Consider the following 21,173-nt stretch of genomic DNA (forward strand, 5'->3'; position numbering starts at 1 on the left):
GGTAATCCTAAAGTGCTATTCAACACCATTAGTGCTATTGTGATGCTTAGTCCACCTGGCATCCCCATTTATTCAAATGATGAAAAGTTTTATTGAAAAAGTCAGATCTGTGAGAAGCTCTCTGTGTCACACAGCTGGTCTTGGTTTTGTTCCTAGTCCACCTCGGCCTGTGATTTTAGACACCTTTTCACCTGTTCCTCTCCCTGAGCTAGTTAGATTAGTTGGCTCAATAAAGTAATCCTCTTGCTCTCTCGACGTGCTGCCAACACCTTTGATCAAAGATGTCTTCCAGTCCCTTGGTCCCTGTCCTGTCAATAATTAACTTGTCCTTGCTGTCTGGTCAAGTCCCTGAGCACTTTAAGAAAGCTTTCGTCCTTCCTCTCACTAAAAAACCCGGTCTGATTCCTCCCTCTTGAGCATTTTTGGACCTATTTCTAATCTCCAATTCATGTCTAAAACTTTAGAAAAAGTTGATGCTAACCAATTTACCACGGCTCGACAGTCACAACATTTTTGACCAGTTTCAGTCAGGTTTCCGCAGAACTCACTCCACTGAAACAGCCCTACTCAAAGTCACTAATGACATCCTGATGCAGAGTGATGCAGGAAAATACTCTGTGCTACTGTTACTGGACTTCACTGCAGCCTTTGACACCGTTGACCATTATGTACTCCTGGACAGGCTAAAAAATTGGGTTGGGGTATCTGGTTCCGCTTTAAACTGGTTCTCCTCATATCTGACTGATAGATCCTTTTCTGTTGTTTTTTTCTTGTTACCTTTATTGTTCATTTTATATATATTGCCTTTGCAGTACATTTTAAGGTTTTTTAACAATGTTTCTTATCATTTTTATGCCGATGATATTCAGCTTCATGTGTCTTTTAAACCGCAAGGTATTTTTAAAATACAGATTTTACCCAGGTTCCTGGATTGAGTCAAGAGTTGGATGAATGATAATTTTCTCCAACTAAATGAAGCTAAAACTGAGGTCCTAGTCTGTGCTCCTGACAGTTGCCTCACCCAGATCGTCCAGTGGCTTAGTCCTCTTGCTTCCTTTATCAAGCCCTCTGTCAGGAACCTCGGGTAACCCTCGTCCCAGTTTTATCCCTTGACTCTCATGTTGGGTCACTCGTACGCTCTTGTTTTTATCATCTTAAAAACTTTGTAAAACTGAGTCCAATTGTGTCACGTTCTGAGTTGGAGATCCTCATCCACGCTTTTATATAATCTCGTCTTGATTACTGCAACTCCATCTTCACATGCCTGAGCAAAAAATCTTTAGAACGGCTCCAAGTTGTCCAAAACGCTGCTGCAAGGCTTTTGACTAAATCATCTAAGATTTCACACATCACCCCGTTGTTAATCCGGCTGCACTGGCTCCCCATCCGCTACCGAGTGCATTTTAAAATCCTGGTTTTAACATACACAGCTCTTAATAACCAAGCACCGGTCTATGTATCCCTTGTGCTATCCTAGGCACTTTAACATTGGGAGTTGAGTCATCTAGACCCACTAGACAGTGTGTTCAACCTTTTTTCTTCAATGATTTGTGATCCTCACTGGTGTCCATGGATTACATGAAATCTTTCCACCTTTATCCACCTTTGTCATGGTAGGGAGAACACGTCAATGGAAGGGTGGGGTCATCTAAGATAGCCCAAGGGTTAAAAAACCTTTTACAGCCGTACACTACCAGCATCTCCCTGAGGTCATGTGATCAGGGTCTGCCGGTTGTTAAGAGAACCCGGTGAAAGACTAAAGGTGACAGAGCCTTTGCAGCAGTGGCTCCATCCCTCTGGAACTCCCTTCCTCTCAGCCTCAGATCTGCAGATTCAGTGTTTTCTTTTAAAAAGCAGCTAAAAATGTATTTTTAAAATGGCTTTTTCTTATTTCTCACTGTATTCTGTGTTCAACTGTGTTTTACTCTGTTTTATTGTGTTTTACCATGTTTTACTGTGAAGTACTTTGTGATTTTTATCCTGAAAGGTGCTATACAAATAAAGTTATTTTTATTATTATTATTATTATTATTATTATTATTATTATTATTATTATATATTACCAATTTCAATGATCGGTGGGGAAGGATCGAACGAATCAAACCAAAACCAAGTATGTTTAATCTTTGCCTGTTTTTGATTGGCTTTCTGTGAAGGTGTGGCCTGCCATCACAAGTTGAAGGCGTTCACTTAGCTTTCAGCCTGAAAGAGAAAAATTGTTTTAAAATATGAAAACATTTACCTCCATATTGAATGCATCAATGTTGTGGTTTCTATAAAAAGCCTGCATGTGGCTTCAGCAACAATGACCATAATGTGGCTGTTGGTACTCCAAAAAAAAGTCATTACACTTACGTGTCTCAAAAAGGACTCTGACTCCTCACCTAAAATCACGATGCTGATAGGAGCAAAATGTGGGACCTTATTTTAAATTCACCATCCAAACCATCATTGAGCAGGTGTAATAAACCAGTTTTTGGGTCCATTTCACATCTGTATCATTACATTTGTGGAGCCGGACAAGACGCTCATGTCTGCTTTCCACTCGTTAGCTCTGCATGTTGACTTCCTTAGCTCACAACAAGTGGATCCTTTGCAGCAGTGGATATGGACTTTAAACACTGGCCTACTAGCTTTACCACCCTGCCTGTTTTTTCAGCTCTGCCTGCTTTACTGTTTTAAAATATATTTTTTCAATTTTTCTCTTTTATAGGTCGCTTGATTTTTGTCTTGGTGGCTTTATAATTCCAAAATTTACAGTCTTTAACAGTTCTAAACAACATTAAATTTAAAAAATCCCTTTTTATAATTTTATAATTCTTAAATAGATGTTCTCGCAGTACAAAAGTTGTCTTAAAAACAAACAAAAAATTAGTACATCTACATTTTTTCCCCAATTCAAAATATTAATAAATACATCTTTGCAGCTCATCTCACTTTTGAATTGTCTCCAAAATATGGCCCAAATTTGCCCATTAGGTTTTAATAGCCTTCCACTAGATGCAAACCAAGCCATAAAAATTACAAATTGAAGAAGTTTTTAGCCTCTTGGACTAACAGCCAAGGTACTTTGGTCTTCATTCAACCCTTAAACACCATCTTGTATTTTTAGTGCCCAGGTGAAGTAGTTGATAACCCAATTTCCCTACATTCACCACCTATAGGTACTGTATGTGATCAGGTTTGCGTTTTTTTTGTGCATCAGTCTTTTTTCAGTTCATCTCCTAACCTTCCAAGTTTAAATGAGAAACATTCGGTTTGGCAAAACTCAAGGTCAACTGATAAAAAATACAATTAAAAGCATAATAACAGCCAATAGCAAACAGGAAAAACATCCTGTTGATGATTTAGTCTGTTTCTGGGAGCTACATACTTTGTCCAATGCCACATTAAACATGCAAAAATAAATAATGAATATTATTTTTCTGAGTTGGTTTATCTTGTAGATGATTGTCGATTTTATTAGCTCCTTTCTCTGATTTAAGATGTTATTATATTGCCTGTAATGTGTTGTAGATGTGCTAGAACTCAAACTATTTCCTATTAGGTGTTACTTTTTTTTTATGCACACTCATTTTCTGCCTATTTCCATTATCGGCCCTTCTATCTGTTCAATCTTCCATCTATTGTTTGCCCTTTTGTTCTAATATTTCTTGCAATTTTTCACCATGCTCCATCCATGCTGCTTTCTATTTGATGGCACGTGCATTTCCATTTTCTGGTTGGTTCTTTGCCAAATCCCCCACTCTTCTGTTCTTGTTCACTCCGTGCATCCTCTTCACATTTAGCATGTGTGCCAGGATCTGAGGGTGTTCAACAGCGTACAGCCCAGTGGCCTAAAAGTGAATACTTACGTAATTGCCAACTGTCTCTAATCATTAGGGGCAGCCCTTAAAAAAGATATGATTCGCCGACAGCTGCGTCCCCTCGCCTTTGCCAGCCTTTCAGATCGCATTTGCTTTAAAGTGCTCCGCCATATTATATTTAACCCCAGAACACAATGTGCACTGTAGACAACAGTGGCAAATCACAAGGAATGCAATTTTTATGCAGAGGTCCGGTGACCCGAGTTTCTATACATGAAACAATTTGCTGCACAGGAGCATCAGCTCTAACTGTAACAGGATCTACTAATGTGACCCAATGGTACGATAATATGTTGCACTTGATAACAATATCAGTCAACAGTTTTGAAATACAGAATCAGGTTAAAAAATGCACATACATTTAAGAAAAAGTTGGAGTTTTAGGATCTTCAAATGAAATGCAGACTTTCAAACCTTCTCATGTTACTGCATTAGGATTCAACAAGGCTTTTATTTTCCTGTCAATAACTCACTTTTCAACATGAGTCAAAAAAAATTATTCAGAAGACTTTTATTTATTTGTATTAACTACCTACGATTCCTTGCCAGGTCCTGCTGACAAGCAGAGGTACAATTTATTTTCTTACTTTCACAGCAGAGACCTACCACAGTATGGTTAGTGACAGCTGGGTCAGGTCCCCACATATCAAGGGCACAGCTGCCCTGCAGACGTGTGCTCACACACACACACTCCCAGGCAAGCCGGAAGGGCAAAGCAGGGCATATGACAAGCCATGAAGCAGAAGCATTTAACCACTTTGTGACATGAACTGTCTGTATGCAGAAAATTTTCAGTGTTAGGTGTTAAGTACATATTGTCATGTTGATCCCCATGTCTATGGAAAAGATGCTCACAGCAGATGACAACACAAAAGTCTAAGCAATGACACTTTCAACTTACATCCATGAAGACCCACTCCACTGAAAATTATGCTTTTGGTGCTCTTGTGGCAATCTTCTCATGATGGAAGACATGTTTGAAGAAAATTAGGCTAAGTTGAAAATTGCATTACTGAGTATTTCTTTATTCATATCCTTGTGAATCAGGAGCAGATGAAAAAATATTGCTGGCAAAAGCCTGTAGCTGTGATGCAGAAGCTGCTATAGCAGACCACAAGCTCTCTACTTCATTCTGATGCATCCACTTGCAGGCGATTAGATCTATCAATGTAAGTCTTCATTTTCCTCGTCTGAGCTGGCATCTGACTCAATACTGAAAAGCTCTGATATTGCTCGCCATTTTTGTTGTACTGGTAATGGTAGGTTGTGATTTTGAGGGGCCGTAAGCTATCAGGAGAGCACATTAACAGATGGATGATGGGAAGCGGGCGGGTTTACGATGCACCAACATTCCTGCTCACAAATTAGAGGCAAATTTGAAGTGAGCTGCTGATGATAACATTTAAACTTCCTATGTGGTGAAGAAAACAGTGCAATTTCTTTAGAGTTGATTTTATTGCAATCTTAAATAGTAGCATAATTGTAACATATTACTAGTCTATTCATGCAGTAGCTGCTTCTTCTTAATGGTATGTTTACTTTTCTCTCTAAAGTCCTAAATTATCTGATTGGATCTCAGAAATAAAGCAAACAAACCCAAAGAAAAAGAAAACATGGGTAACTATTCTATTGTGTCATCTATTCAAGTGAGGCCATAAAGTCCTGTAACAGATGCTCTCAGGATCATGAAACAACCATGAAGGATAATCAAATCAAATGCAAATGCAGTTTGGGTATTTTTTCTCTCCAAAACTGATGCCCTTGGGGATCTTTACGTTTGTAAGGCGAGGGCCTGCACACAATTCGGGGTCACGCTTCATAGGCCTTTGAAAACACACTGAATGGGAGACTCTTTCTTAGGGACGACATTGTTGTTTTAGCCCAAGACAAAAGAACGTGTGAGCAAGGAGCCCTCTCATCTCAATGCATCCTCGAATATTCTCAAACACAAATATGAGAACGCTTAAGCGATGACTGTCACGCCACAAACCAGCAATTTCATTTGTCGTTCTCATTTTTCACTCTTCTTTGAAGCTTTTTAAGTCTTTGGACTCTGTGTTTGCAACTTATTGTTTTGCAACTGCATGCACTTAAGAGTTAGCAGAAGGGGACCAAACTTTATCAAAATGTCACAACAGCTGCATTAAGCCAAACCAGGACCAACCAGGAAGAAAACATAGATGAAAATCAGATGGTTATGTTAGTTCTCGTATTATTGAAAGTGGCTGCCCCTTATTATTTTTTCTTTTAATTGATGCTTCTTTTTTTTTTTTTTTTTCAAATACAGATAGGGAACTTTGTCTCCTTTGGTTCACCTTTACTCACTCAAAAATAAAAGTTATCATATTTTAGGTTTAGGAGCAGGTCTTTTTGTTTAATCTATGCTTGTATTGCATCTATTCATTCATTCATTCATTCATTCATTCATTCACCTTCTTCCGTTTATTCCCTTTCGGGGTCACGGGGCTGCTTAGTCAGGGTTCACCCTGGACAAGTCGCCAGTCTGTTGCAGGGTAGAGTGTCCACAATCACACACCCACGCACTCTCACATTCACACCTAGGGACAATTTAGATTAACCAATTAACCTATGAAGCATGTTTTTGGACGGTGGGAGGAAGCCGGAGTCCCCGGAGAAAACCCACGGATGCACGGGAAGAACATGCAAACTCAAGACAGAAAGGTCTTGTATCTAAGCATTTAAAACGTAATTGTTTTGTCTGGTTTTAGTATATTGCAATTAATCATAATTATTCCAAATTTATGTTTTTTTCAGTTTTTTTTATTCCTTCCACCTAGATTATGGTTTGATATGCTAGGCCCCTCCCACAACCCTGGTTACTGCCCACCTGATTTAGTACAAGAGGAAGAAGTATTTATATGTAAAAATACAGACATTTTTAAATGTTTGAAAGTGAAAAAATAAATACAGAAAATTTTTTTTAAGCAAATTATATATATATATATATATATATATATATATATATATATATATATGTCAAAGCAGAAATAAATTATGTAATGAATGTGGTATTACATACATATATTTTTAAAAATTAGTTTATTTCAAATTGTGCAAATGTAAAAGAAAATGTTTTTATTTTATTTTTTTATTTTATGACCATGTCATTTTTTTGTCCTCCATTATAAAAACAAAGCCTTTGTCTTCCTTCAGGACCTTCCTTAATCATCCATGTTTTTTGGTCAGTGGCAGACAGAAGCATGCAGCACCTATAAGCTGCTTGCACTTGTACATTGTTGTTCCTATTGTTTGCAAGGAGCCTGTGCATCATATGAGAAAAAAAAGAGACAGAAATGTAAATTTAGCTGAAATGGTAGCACAGCTATTGTTTATTTCTGTCAGTGATGATTTTGTGAGATAATGCTACAGTTTTAAAATTACAGTTTTATCTGAGCAAACCAACAGCCTAGAAATGCAGCGAAATCCTCGCCTTACGATGGCCTTAATGAGCCACTGATTCACGTCATTGTCAGAAAACAAAAATTAGAACAGAAACGTGAATGAGAGCCGGTTTTACTTAGGATTTTGCCTAATAAACATGCAAAAACTTTGATGCACCAAACTACAATGACGCTAGTAAATTTAAAAGCAAAAAATTAATACAAACTAAAAATGATTATTCAAGTTTTATTTTTTTGTCCTCTTTGTCTATTTTTTTTGTCTAATGCATTGCATTAGAAACAATATACACTTTTTGATACAATGCTTTTTCTTAATATTCAATTTGTTTTGTGTTAACAAAAATGCAAGAAGCTGTTAAGATCCACTCCGATAAAAATTGTGTTTTTGGTGTTTTTAATATGTTCTTGTTGCATTATTCTGATGATGCAGGACATACTGTAGATAACAAAAGTAATCTTAAAAGGGCATTTCTGAGTATTTCTTTCTTAAAATCAGGAGCAGAAAAACAATGCAGTTGGAAAAAGCTTGTAAGTACTGTAGGACCTGCAATGGCAGGCCACAAGCTCCATGCTCTGCTCCATTCAGATGTACTCACTTGCAGACAAAACAGAACAATATAAGTCTTCATTTACCTCTTCCGAGCTAACATGTTACTTTAAAACAGTACGACTGGGTAGCTCTGATATTACTCGCCATTTTTGTTACACGACTACTGTTGGCTGTGAGCGATTGTGAGGTAGTGGAAAAGATTGTAAACAAAGGGATGATGGGAAATGGAGCAAGGCTTACTACACACCAACGGTCCCTCCCACTTCTCAGCCAAATTTCTAATAAACTACCGCTGCTTTGCAGAAACTATGTTTAAAAAAATGACTTTGGGGGGGGGGGGGGGGTGTAAAAACATCATAATCATAACATGATTATGAAAAATAAAGTTTAAATTGTCCACAACTTTTGCAAAACTATGAGACATGGAGGATGCATGGTCTCTCTGTGTACTATGCTTATGATTTCAGTTAAATATTGTACAAGGGACTGAATGATTTCAGCACTGTGCTACAGAGGATTTTCAATTCACTGATCCTTTGCTTGCAAGTTAAAGCGTTTGTGTGGCACTCAATTGATTTAGTCTCTATTAACTGGAGGGGCTTGCTGGGTTATGACAAATCAGTGAAACATACATTTAATTTGGTTGTTTCTGTTGTCACTTAATGTTGTTTTTTACTGCTGAAATAAACAAATACAGTTCCTTAAATGAGCAAACTGGAGTGTCTAAGGAAAAGGTAGAGTATAAAAAATAATTGGTTGCTTTTTTTAAAGTCTTTTCTTTGCTAAAACATGGATCTGTGTGTGTAACCTCACAATGGTGTTTGGTCTGTTCACTTTTCTGATTACCATCTGAAGAGCCCTGCCTGTCAGAGCTAAAAAAAAAAGTAACAACAACAGAGGACATTTAAAGCCATTTTTTATCATCAGCTTTGACGTGCACTCATCCTGACTAACTGTTAAGGAGATTTTCTGGGCTGTAGACATGAAAATGTCTCTCTGGCTCCAATGACTGGCTCTACAATTTGAGGGGACTGGAAATAATGAACTGCCTGCTATTCGCGTACACAAATGCATCTCTAATGAGCAGTGTCCTAGTTGTTCGATTCATTAAGGAGTTATTCTGACACTTTCATCTTTTGCGTATGCATCGGAGTAACACTATACACCCTGTCATGCACACAAGTTGTTCATGCTCGATGTGTGAAAGGGAATATGGCAAGTGTGGAGTCTGAAAAAGATGTATGCAAATGTATCCCTTTTTTTTTCTTATTCAATTGAAAGGTTGGATATTCTGCTACTACTTACTTGAAGTAGTTTGCTGGAATCACAACCCTGCTTATAGGCACACAGTACTAGACAACAAAGGATTAAAAATTCATGCAAACACCCTAAGGGCAACTTGTTCTCGTCTACAGGGGATGGAAGTGTGGGGCTACATCCAAATAGATGCCTGGATTTATTCTTGTGGGTCTTGCTAACTTTAAGTTGCTGTACAGTTACATTAAGTTAAACAGCTTATGAATTACACAGATTCTTTTTTCAAGTGTAATCGGAGCAATTTTTTTTTCAAATCTGGTTTTATAAAATAAATTCTGCTCTCAAATATGTCAAATGCAGACAGCTTGTTATTTCTGAGATTGAGACTGTTGGCTTGATATAGAGGTTCAAATGTAAACAGTCAAACATCTGGCAAGACCAGGCATAGCAGACCAAAGATATAAATAGGTTTAATATACTTTCTGAGCAACAAATTCTCAATTATAGTAATCAAAACTGTAGTTTTGTGGTAAATTTAAATAAACTCAACAATCTTTATTTTACTAACAAAGAGTAAATACACGTCATTGCTGGTTCTATGAGCTGCTGTACATTGTGACATAGTTTATCTTGACAGGGAGCTAGAACATTATATATATGGGGGGGGGGGGGGGGGGGGTAGAATACTTTGGAAGGGTGGCAAAAAAGTAGAGTGGAAGGTCATTACAAATGAAAGGATCAAAAATACATATATTTAACAGTTTTACTGTTTTCATTTCATTTAAAATTTTGTTTTTATTATTTTTGGAATGCTCAAAGAAGCTCGAATTGTTGATTTCTTAATCTTTGTCATATTGTGGTAATATTAACTAAAGAATTGGTGGGCAAGTGTGGGGCAGAGCTTTCTGCTGCGGGGGCAGCTGCCTCCTATTACCCCCCTGTAGCTCTGCCCCTGGTCTTAACATTCATGTACCATCATCCCATCCTAAAGCACTGCGTTTTAATTCTAAGATTATTCAGTCTTCATTTAAAATAGGTGATTGGTACAAATGATGGTGACCTTTAGGGATAGCAAAAGTCCAACAAATGGCATTTAGAACATGTAGTTGAGGTAGATTTTTGAACAAATGCGATGACTACGGCCTGACACAGATGTCCGCAAGACCTAACACTGATTAAAAATGAGCTGACACGCATTAAACAGAGCTCACGCTGGAAATGGGAAATGCATTACAAATGTACAGTTCAGAGCACAAAATAACATTAGCACCCCAAATGGTCTGAGGACAGCACACTGAAAAAACGGGAAAAGTGGGGTTGTTCAATTTACAAATAGTAAACATGTTTGTTTAATATGAACAAATTATGTTTACCTTCGAAACATAATATAATCTTGAAAATCACACATAATTTCTTGCTGAGTTACTTTTATATATTTAAATCATGTTGACAAAACATGAAATAGTTATGCTTGATCCTTTGCCCCTTAATTTTGGATAAGTAAACCCCATCGGTGAAGAAGAATTCCAGGAGGGGAAACTTTGCAGTCAGCCATTTTAGAGAAGCTACAAGCACCTGCTCTGGCTGGAGGAACTTAAAAAAGGTAAGTTAATTTACTCTAACAAATTAATTTAAGAAAGTGGAAGGCGTAAATGTATCATTAGTGTTATTTTTTTCCACGGGGAAGAGCTTTGTAATCCACTTTTGTCGTAGTTATCAAAGTTAAGGCTCTGCGCGCCACTTTTGTCCCTGCCGGCCGCAGCCCTCGGACGGCAGGTAGGGGGAGGTGTGTGTGCGCGGTAAATTGTACTTTCACGTCGCAGGCAGATTCAGCTGTAAACGCGGTGATTTCAAATGATGTACGGGGAAGAGTGGTGAGTAGTTATGCCGTAGGAATTCGCTTTTGACAAAGGGGCAGTGGGCGCTTGTGGGCACGGCTTTTTTTTTCCACAGGCAGAAACTCTGCCAGGGGAATTTTCATCGTCACTAAGTGGATTTCTTTTTGCTAAATTCTGCGTTGTGGAGACCGAAATTGAAGGAAAATGTGAGAAGCTATCATTACTATTGTCATTATTTAGTTTTTCCATACCGTTCCACCATGAGCTAGTTTAAGGACGGCATTATTTGACCAGCAAACAGCACCGCACTTCTGTCTCAGTCAGCTGTCAATCATTCTCCGTGCGCGTCTCGTGCACAGAATGCGTTTGGTGTGTCCAGTTTACATAAATCTTTGGTTTCAATCAGAGCTTTGTTTTCATTCTATGATGCTGAACATATTTTTTATTTTAGCTTTGAGAGTTTAATTGAGTGAAAATATTCATGTCCTTTTGGAACAAGTGTATAATGTGTAGTAAAAAGTTGACTGCCTTATAATAATGTCTGTAATCCTACTTCACATATTCCTCCCATTTGTGATAAATTAATATGGGAATCCTTTATGGGTGGGGGGGGATTATCCACTCCCGATCTGCTAGTTTAGTTTTGCAGTTTCCATTTCAAAATTCGCGGGTTCTCATAAGCCTGGTTTGAATCCTGTGGGGGGAGGAGGTGTCTAATGTTCTTTCTGGTCTAATTTCTTCAGAATATTTTTGCAGCTATTTATTTCAAACCAATGCATGTTTAGTTATTAAAATGATACAACAAAGCTGTGGAAGTCTCACTCTCTATATATATTTGAAATGTAACTAATAAACCTCTGTCCTGATTACAGAGCTCATCACACAACACTTCCAACTGCTCCTCCCTGATCATGCTGGGGTCCATGCTCCAGTCTTCACTGAGTCAGGTGGGTCACCATGCATTTACTATATATTATTGGAATTATTGTCTCCTGGATTGTCATCGAATCGGGAGGTAACCAAGATTGCCAGCCCTACTCTTTACACGCACCTTTTATGTAGAGAGATACATAATAAACCTAATAAATAATGAAATTGATGGTTGATCAGTTATCCCACTACCTCTGTTAACATGACACTAAGGATATAATGATTTTGTTAACACAGTAACTATAACATTTATTGATGAGCCAAGAGTAAGAATTGTATTTTTCCAAAGTTTTCATGTGAATTTAAAATTTTTTGACTCTTTGTATTTCAGACTGCTGAACTTCTCGCCAATATAAGCAAGTTCAGGGGTTTATTCAAAGTATAGGTGAGTTGTGTAATCTAGACGCTTTAACTAAACTTCAAATGTGAACTGTGCACACAAATATCTTCTGTGTTCTTCAGAATGAAGACCATGCAGCACTCCAGGAGGCAATCGAGGACACCACGGTGGGAATTTCCCTCCTAATGGAAACTGGCAGTGGTGAGGAAGAGGACATTCTCGTGGTCCACATCTCCCAGGCTGTGGTGGTCGACCCACCAAGTGTCTGAGTGGCAGATGCCAAGGCTTTTTTGGCCTTATTTACAGCACAAATCTGATTACCATCCTCATCTCAGAAACACCTTGTCATGGGGCCCGTGGCTTTGCTCCTGCTATGATCTCCTGGAGGCCCTTCCCTTCTTGAGCTCTCCCGCTGGTCACAGGTGTTGTGAATTATGTTGATTGGTTTGTCTATTTATGCAGTGTCTGATCTTGTTTCTGTGTCGGAGCGTCTTCGTTCTACGCTGTGGTGTTATGGTTCTCTGGCATTAAAGCCCCTTCGAGTGAACTATTGGATTTGGGTCGTTCGCCCCTTCGAGTGAACTATTGGATTTGGGTCGTTCTTCCTGCTCTTGGGTTCTCTCCCTTGGACATTCCGTCACACACCTTTGAGGTAATCCAAAAAAAAACTGTATTAGAGTTGTAAGGCAAAGTGGTGTCTAAGGTTTCAGGCTTAAAGATCCGACTCTTTGAATAAAATGACCTTTAAATAGTTTAACTTTTTCCTAAGAAGGGATTCCAGCTGTTTGCTTTGGCTCTGTTATCTTCTGTTTAATAAAAATGGCAAGCCCAATTTATTGTGATTTGTCATTTTATGCTACACTGTAAACATATTTTTCAAGTTTAGATAATAAAAAAGTTAAATCTGAAATTTGTTTTCAGTGTCATATGTTCATTGGATTTTCATAATGCACAAGAAAGTATTTGCTTTAAATAATAATCTGCAATTTTATTTTTCAATTTAAATTTTATTAAAATAATTTATAAATTAAATGAACTATGTAGGTAATTTCAAACAAATAATAGTGTTTTAAATGTTTGAAAAAATTATGGTAAATGACATAATAAAATCTTGTTTGTTTATGTAAAATTATTAGGTGCAGAAACAAAGAAGCATTCATTACAGTAGAACATGATTTTATTATGAGCAATAATTATATTGGTTCAACATGATTTTTTTGCGCGCAACCGCTGTCCATGATTTTTTTATGTCAATCCAACAGGTCTTTTTTTTCAGTGCACCAAGCCCCAGATGCTTTGTTGTTAGTGTTGAGGATGGAGTAAGTTCCATCAGTCACCTGGTGTGAGGTGACGGCTGCTTTTGCTCGTCTGACTGCCCTCGATTCACCGTGTACTGCATTAACAGCAGGGATCCCCCTCCCAATGCTTTTCATAGACTAGACACACTTCATTATGTCTCCCCTTTCAGGCTCACACACTGCTAAGTTATGTGACAAAAAAAACTGGCCACTGGAAATTAGCAGCACTGTTTTCCTGTGTTTCTTTAAACTGTTTTCGGTCTAAAATTATAGACTTCATTAAGCACACAAACCTTATTTATGGGTGTGAACAGATATCTATGTAGTGGACAAAATTCAAATAAAACACACATTTTCAAATTTTGAAAATTGCCATGATAATTATCTCCCATTATTGATCTCATACCTGGGCTGCACGGTGGCGAAGTGATTCGTGATCTCTTATCAAGAAGGCCCTGGTTCAAATCCCAACTGGGTTTTCTTCCCACACTCCAAAACAAGCTTTATAGGTATATTGGTTAGTCTGAAGTGTGCATCTGTGAGTGTGATTGATTTTGTGACACCCTGACAACCTGTCCAGTGTGTACCCTACCTTCTCCCAACAGTAGCCAGGACAGGTCCAGCATCCCCTTGACTCCAAAAGGGATATAGCGAGTTAAGTAAATGGATAGATGGCTAGATCTTACAAACCAGCTTGCTGTTTATTGTTGGCATGGAAAGTATAGCTAACTGTATTGTTCATTTGTTTTTAGTGTAAGGATGAATCCTCATATTCGGACTGAAAGCTTAATTTTCTGTGTAATAATGTAATGAGCGTGCTTATGTCGAGATGTGCAACGCTGTTGATGCTTTCTATAAATATTTTTTTGCCCAAGCAATTGGTTCCTGTTCCTTCATAAGTCCACTACCCCATAAACCCTTTTTCAAATCTCTTCCAGATGTGGTGCAGAATTACATGCAACATAAAGATGATAACGGTATAATTCTAACAACAGGGAAACAGCCCATTTTCAATTAACAGATAATTTGAAAAAGTTTTTCAGTTCAAATACAAATGATTTGACATCTATCGAACAAAAAGTTTATATTTAAAAAGTAAAGTAAGAATCATAAGTGTGCTGTTTTATAAACTACAAGCAGTGTGGGAGTACAAAAATATCATGAGTGAATGTTTTAGTTTCATGTATATGTATATTTTTCACTTCATTTAAAAGAAATGACAAAAAACCTACCTTACCAAACTCTGTAATTGCTCTGTACAGCAGTTCCTTGATAGCTAGTTAATGCAATAATCATTCATGCTCATGACCATTCGAGCCTTAACATAAATATGAACTGAAAAAGCGTGTAAGCATGCATATGGACATTTGGACTTGAAAAACATTCAATCTGAAACCATGTTTGCCTTCCCTGATGTGTCTTCCTGTAGGCCACATCGCAATGATGACCCAATTTCAATGACATAAAGAGAGGGGGTATCTATGTTTGCTGACAGCTGTCACCCCTAAACATCACCCACAGTTTGTCTCTTTATTTTTTCCAAGAAATTCTACTTTATGGCTTTGAAAGTCAAGTCTAACTGCCACTTTTTGCCTAAATATTTGAACTTGTGAGAAACTAACCTAAGAAACATAAAGTGCATCTTTATTCCCTTGTGTAAGATACCAATCATAGAATGTAACTATTATCTAACTTTGAAGCCATTGGGAAACCTATTTAAGTACATTTGCAGCTTTACAAAGAAAGAAATCTTGATTATAGAGGACAAGAAAGTGAGGCACATTCAAACCTATCGTTATTAAATGAAAAATTCCTGCCTGCCTTTGACATGCTGTCCATGAACAACATGTTTTAAGTGATGAATACGGACAACTAAAATAAATAAAATTGGTTTAAAATCCATCCATCCATCCCTGTATCCCTTTTGGGGTCGCGGAGCTCCCGAAGCCAAACGCGGCAACTGTTGGGAGCAGGCGGAATACACCCTGGACAGGTTTGGTTTAAAGTTAAAACGATAAAGGAAAATAAATAATTTAAAGAATTAACATTAAAGGAAAGAAACACAAAGCAACTACAGGCAGAAATTATGGAAGTCCTGTGCTTTTAGTTCATTCAAACTTTATATTTTGCTCACAAATTTTGAACTTCTGTATCAAGGTCAAGCTCAACACTTTTTACTCGCTTCTTTGCTCTGGTGGAGGCATGCTGCAAGGTGGTTACTGGCAGGAAGACAGCTATGAAGGTATGCTGGTAAGTGTTTATGACATATAGATTGTCTGCAAAACAATGAAAGGCAATTTGTTTCACATTAAAAGTTGTTGCTGGGTCTCATTGTTGTGGTGTTCTGGTTTTATTTTAAGAGAATTCTGTTAAGGAATTACAAGGTAGCTTTTAGGATGATGTCACAGCAGCACCTGTTGGGCGCATGCTGCGTAACAAGACACAGAAAAATGTTTTCAGTGGTATTAAAATAAAAGTTGTAATAAAAAAACAGTTGGACCCTTTTTTCTGTTTGATAACATGACAATCATTGCTTTATATTCCTACTCTGTTTATGTCGGTTATAAAGACCGTTTTGGAACAGTTGTTCCGCTCCTGCAACAGATTGTATTCAGACTGAGGAATCTCAGAGCGAACCGAGGCTCAGTCCGATTGGAAACGAACCGAGACTACCTCTATAGGTGAGAGAGCGGTTCCTTGTCCCGGACTAGGGTTCGCCTGGATGTATTCAGACTGAAAATTTGTTCCGGATTATCGGGGGAAGCGAACTCAGGTTCACTCTAAGCGGACCAAATGTGTCCAGTCTGAATACACCTAAACTGATAATATTGCTAATGAAGATTTTAAAAGAAGCTTTATTGTCCAAAGTCATGACTTAAAGCCATTATACTTAGTTCTGAAAGAATGATTCATCCCCTAATTCCTCTTCTGACAAACTCATTTCTCTAATCTAAATTTCTCACAAGTTTATTATAACAAAAATTAAATATATCTTGCATGTTAGTGAACTGATTCATTCATTTAACTAATTGTATTTTCAATTGTCACACTTTTTGATTTTTCTTTTTAATTCAAGAATCTCGAACTCTCAAGCTAAAACAAACATAAAAGTACAGGAATACATACACATTTCTGCTGAGCTTGCCACTGTGTTCCGTCATCAAGAAGAAAAAAATAATTCCATAATGTTTTTCAAAAATCAATCAAAGATAAATGACAAACTGTGAGCAGCTGTGCCAAGGAAGCTGAAGCTACACAGGCTTATGCATGAGCAAGCATGTAGGCCAAACACCATGGATGCTCCACACACCCTGAGGTTACAGGGGCAGAAACAAAAAAAAATTAGCAATCCACAAAGATATTTTTACATAACAAATGGATGCAATACTACATTTCAAACCTTATACACATCGTTTTGCTTCTATTAAAAAAAAAGTGGGTTTGTGGATACAAATTTTGGGAAATTTAAAGAACTGTTGTTGTTTTTTTTTGTCCCCCCCCCCACAGTAATGAACAACCAATAACATTAGGAAATATTTACTTTGAACAGCTGGGCTGCAGTTGTACAACAAGAAGCAGGGTTTTGCTTGACTTTATGATTCTATGGTTGTTTTCTTGTATTGTTTTTATATTTGTTGTTGTAAAAAATGAAATCTTTTCTGGAATTAAATGTAATAAAAAATATTTGGTTACAGCGTTCTTAGGGAATGCGACTTATTAAGTCCTCTGACGGAAATGGGCAAGCTAATCTTTATTCCATGTTATAAATCCTTGGTGAGATTAGAATTAGTGTGAAATTTGAATATGAATTCAGGATATTCAGGCTAATTATAACTGCTCATACAGCAGCCGCATTTGCACCGAGTAATATGGACCTAAAAAAAAAAAAAGTCAGATATGATGGGAGGAGAAACGCGAGGAGGATGAAAAGATGAAGTTGGAGAGGGGCATTGAGGGAGGAGTCAAAAGATCAATCCCTTCTTTGGGATTATATTTACTTAGATAACATCTTTCACCTCACCCACCAAACCCCGTGAAGATCTTCTGTCTTTAATAATAAAAGGAAGCACATCGATTTGGAAAGTTTTGCTGAATGGTTTTCTAACACACCAAAAACACGAAGATACCTATATTCCCTATCATGATAATGCTGCTGGCCAAGTTTACACCTAGTTCTCCTGCTACGGTCTTTAAATGCGATTAGCGCTTATCTGGAGAAAAGACCAAACTGCCTTCATCATCGGTTCATCTTTATCATCTCCATATTCATGCATCTCAAATCCCCTCCGGAGGAGAACTGGAGGGATTCAAGCACCTGAAAACACTAAGCCTTTAGCAAAGGGGGAAGTGTTGCAGATCCCTGTATTGAGGTCAGACTATAGTGTGAATTATTTGACGAGTTTCTTCAAACACACACTCTCCATTGCAGTCATATTTCACAAAGGAAGGCATAATAGCCCAAATGGAAAACATATTTGAACATTATTAAAATGCCAGGAGGTCATAAGTATTTGGTTAACAAAAACAAAACAGTGCAGGTACTCCACAGTAATTGATTTTTGCTGACTATAAAAGCTGCATTTGAAAAAAGATGATGCTTTAAGCAAAGCGTGATTAATTAAAATATAGTAACAATTGAAATTTTAACTTAAACTAAAAACAGCGCTTAGATAAAAACAAAAAAGATTATTTATCAAAAAGACATGGATTTACCAGTTAAGTGAAAAAGAGTTGAGAGGGCAAATTACCTGAGATCAATTTTTGTATGTTTTAGTTGCTTAGCAGATACAACTAGTTGACTTATTTTTCTTTTTGAAAATCAACAAACTTTTAATTTTAATCATATTAACATGTCATGAATAAGAAGTTTTATTCTTTTCCGTTAAATGTCAGGCCTCAAGAGGTCATTTGTTATTTATGTACTGGTCACCGTTTATCTCTATAGTAAACACCATGTTTGAAACAGAATGGCAAGATTTGTGGACAGGGTGACTTACCCAGAAGTAAAACTGCTAGTTCAAAAATCCTAAGGGCTGCAAGGTTCTAGAGGTCAAAGAAGTCCATCTAGAGTTTCTCAAGGATCTGGATAACAAAGGACATTTTAGTTGGTCTGTCTCTGCAGCCTTATTTACAATGACAATGTCTTGATTAGCAAAGGGGGAGATGGAAAAGAATATAATCAACGTGGTTGATCCCACAAAGGGGAAATTACCTAAGATCAGAAGATGTATTCAATCTAAAGAAACACTGCATCCATTATCTTCCCTTTAGTTTTACTGGATCAAAAAAGAAAATAACTTATCAACAGTCAAATCTCACAACAGGAACCATTAGGAACATTGCAGGTTTGGTCAGTGGGACATCTCACCAGCTCTTTACTCTTTTCATTTCATTTTTTGTAGACTTAGAAAAGGCAATCGACTTTGATCTTCGAGATCTCCCTCATTCTTCCAGGGCAACGTGGTATTAGGAAATTGGGATACAAACGTCTTCAAAACTATAATGTGTGTATGTCACAAAATAGGTCATTGAATAAGATAAGATGTGTAACATCATAGCAAAATAGTCAGTAGAAAAAAATCTGTTTTGCTAAATAAACCTGTAACACGGATTTTTCTTAAAATATGGGGAAAAAAAAGATTAAATTCATGGGGACAAAACCTGTGATTAATGTACAGCTATTATTCACAAGTGCAAAGGTTAATAGTCACATAGTAAACCTGAGCAATTTTTTACAAGGTTTTACAACAGTTTTTATGCTAAATTACTTCTATTTATGCCAGTTTGTTCATTTTTGTCCTATTTGAAATTTTTAGCATAAGACTAATAAAACGACAGACGGTTTTACTAATGTTATTATATCCATCTAAATGCTGCTAATTTAAGTCCATCATTGTACACATTTTTAATGGGAGGGATAACAGGTTAATGTAAGGGTTGGGTCAACAGGACCCCACAAGATGGCACAAGTCCTGCCAAACTGCTGACTCTTTTCATGGCATATGTATGGTTCAGTCTTTAAGAATGAAAAGTGTCGACCAATCAAAAGTCAGGAGAGATGGGAAGACCACCATCACTGAGTGATCTGGCATGCAAGGTAGTGCTGTTTAAACCAAACTTTAGCTCTTATTTATTTATTTTTGTTATGGACTAAGTAGATCTGCAACGTTTCTCATGCTATAATGAGCTTTTTCTTATCAGAAAGCATTCTAGCTGCAGTTTAATGATACCAAACTCTCAAGTGGAACTACTTTGAACTTGATTAACAATTTTTTTCTAACTGAAATATCAATTTCCACCAGAAAACATCAAAAATAAAAGAACATAATTGATTTTTTTATTTTATTTAATCATTATCAGCTGTTTTGTTACAACTGGCCCAGCTGTACCCTGCTGGGCCCCATCACCAAACTTCTTTGTGTATGACAATGCATATTTCAGATTTAAAGCTGATTTTCTTCTCGTCATGCTGGAATGTTATAGGATGGTTAGGGAATGGTTTCAAAAGTTATCCTGGATTATTAAAATGAGCTCCACCCCTGCCAAAGGGGGCTCTGGTGTTTAGGTGGTTCTCTGGTACATCTTGCCTTACCTTTATTCAAAGTTCCTATGACATGGCCACAGCCCCTTTAACCTACTGTAACGACTGTTTCCCATAGTCGACCACATAAGCCTTCCTTCAAAACCATGGCCTCAACGGTTTCTTACCGCTTCCACCTTCCTCTTTACTTTGTGCATGTGAGAGCTGCATGCAGCGCACAGCTGTTGAAAAAGCATCTGAAACTGTGATAGTATCATCTCACAGGAAAGAGTAAAAGAGCTGCAGACAGTAGTTTGTGCTACTAAATTTGGTGGAAAGGGGAGAATGGGGTTGGGTGCTATATGTAATCTATCTCTGTGGATAAAACAGATGTTAAGCAAGCATGGGAACTCATCTAATTTCTTCACTGTGGCTGCTTTGTGGAGGGCAGGATAGCAATATGCCCTTATCCAAAGTTTATTATCACTACTAATTAGCTTGAATGGAAACACAGTATGTGTAACCAAATATTCACACAAGGGATTTAGCCAGCTAAAGGCAAAGACATTTCCACACAAATAAACATCCACTCGCAAAATTGCTGAACTATAATCTTTTTGTGACTTTTTAAAAACTTGTTTTTGTCTTTTTTGCTTTTGTTTGTTGGTGTGTCCCTAAAATAGTGTGATATGTTAATATTTTGTTGATTAAAATTAACTTAATATATATTAAGACATCCTTCAAACCACAAAGGTAACACACAAATGAATTTTTGGACAAAACATTGAAAAATAGAAATATTACTGGATATAGACATGAATGAACATGTCATCTTATTAGTGTATTCAGCTGCTTGCCTCTCACAGAAAAGCTACTATAAAAGACATCCTTCAACAATACTGTATATACGAAATGTACGAAATTGCAACAGGACAGAACCACAAATAGAAATTATCTTGGCGATTGACATACACAGTTACAGTGGTACATTTAATGAGGGACCTGGCTACAGACAAAATGCCGCCTGACATTTTTGGCTGGAAGCAGAAATCATAAGATTTACCCCATCCATAACCCTAACCTGAAATGTATCAGAAAAGTAGAAAAAAACGTTTACTTCAAATGAATAAACCGTATCTGTTAGGATTTCCA

General features: G+C 37.3%; 1 long non-coding RNA gene across 1 annotated transcript; it reads left to right on the plus strand.

Moving 5' to 3' along the window:
* The first annotated feature begins 10,390 nt into the window (after nucleotides 1-10,390).
* Nucleotides 10,391-12,752, plus strand: LOC111947360. The gene is made up of 4 exons (XR_002873177.1): nucleotides 10,391-10,698; nucleotides 11,806-11,880; nucleotides 12,195-12,248; nucleotides 12,326-12,752. It is a non-coding gene; the product is annotated as an uncharacterized LOC111947360 (long non-coding RNA).
* Nucleotides 12,753-21,173: the final 8,421 nt, after the last annotated feature.

Source organism: Oryzias latipes, chromosome 4 (genome assembly GCF_002234675.1).
Source record: "Oryzias latipes chromosome 4, ASM223467v1".
In the NCBI taxonomy this organism is placed as follows: domain Eukaryota; kingdom Metazoa; phylum Chordata; class Actinopteri; order Beloniformes; family Adrianichthyidae; genus Oryzias; species Oryzias latipes.